This window comes from Poecilia formosa, unplaced genomic scaffold (assembly GCF_000485575.1).
Source record: "Poecilia formosa unplaced genomic scaffold, Poecilia_formosa-5.1.2 Scaffold27, whole genome shotgun sequence".
NCBI classification, from domain to species: Eukaryota; Metazoa; Chordata; class Actinopteri; order Cyprinodontiformes; family Poeciliidae; genus Poecilia; species Poecilia formosa.
In genome coordinates, this window is record NW_006799966.1 from 1,320,903 (window position 1) to 1,321,965 (window position 1,063).

General features: G+C 44.3%; 1 long non-coding RNA gene across 1 annotated transcript; it reads right to left on the reverse strand.

Annotated features, from left to right (window-relative positions):
- Positions 1-315: 315 nt before the first annotated feature.
- LOC107835860 (uncharacterized) lies at positions 316-1,051 on the reverse strand. The gene is made up of 2 exons (XR_001661684.1): positions 910-1,051; positions 316-837 (listed from the first exon to the last, which is right to left on the reverse strand). It is a non-coding gene; the product is annotated as an uncharacterized LOC107835860 (long non-coding RNA).
- Between the last annotated feature and the right edge of the window lie 12 nt (positions 1,052-1,063).

Consider the following 1,063-nt stretch of genomic DNA (forward strand, 5'->3'; position numbering starts at 1 on the left):
TAGGGAAAATGTCTGGGTTAGGCAAAATCGCAGCTGCTAAAATGAAGGGAAATCAATGCAAAGTTCTAATATGGGTCGAAATAGTTTTGACAAGCCTGTATTGAATTTTGTTTTCTAAATCATCCTATAAATAATGATGATATAATGTTAGGTTGTTTTTCTGCCAATTGCATAGCTGCAGTACACTAGTAGTCTAATGCGTTGAATGTGCTGAAACACATTCAACGCATTAGAAACCAATCAGAACCAAAGGGCAAACTTTTGGTTTTGATTGGTTGTTTCTGCACAGTAGTAGAGCCAAATGGATTGTCACAATTCTCTGTTTCGTATTCTATTGTCAACTGTTTAACAAATATCCATCCATCATCTAACATACATAGGTACGCTAGATGATGGATGAATAAGGAACTTGTTAAACAGTTAAAATGATGATGAATATTTGTTAAACAGTTTGAGGCTTTGCCAAATTTGTGCAAAGCCTCAAATTGTCATAATGCAAAGTGTTAGCAAAACCTGGGCTTGAATAATGACCTAGGTTAGTGCCACCTGGGTGTGGGTCGGTGTAAAGGCCGAGCCGGGCTTAGCTTGGCCTTCCTGCCAACACCAACATGAAGACCCTCCATGGAGCCAGTGGAGGTTGGTCGCATGGATGTCTGTCTTTCCTCAGACCTCCATGTTTGTGTGGAGGTTTGGCTTTGCGTGGACTCCTCTGTTTGCAACCTGAGTGTGGGTTGGCGCAAAGGCTGAGCCAGGCTATGCATGAAGACCCCTTGTTGATTCAAGGTCTGTCTTTCTTCAGACCTCCCTGGTTGATTGGAGGTCTGTCTTTCTTTGGACCTACCTGGTTGATTGGAGGTCCCTCTTTCTTCGGACCTCCCTGGTTGATTGGAGGTCCCTCTTTCTTCGGACCTCCCTGGTTGATTGGAGGTCTGTCTTTCTTCGGACCTCCCTGGTTGATTGGAGGTCCATCTTTCTTCGGACCTCCTTAGTTGATTGGAGGCCCATCTTTCTTCAGACCTCCCTGGTAGATTGGAGGCCCATCTTTCTTCAGACCTCCCTGGTA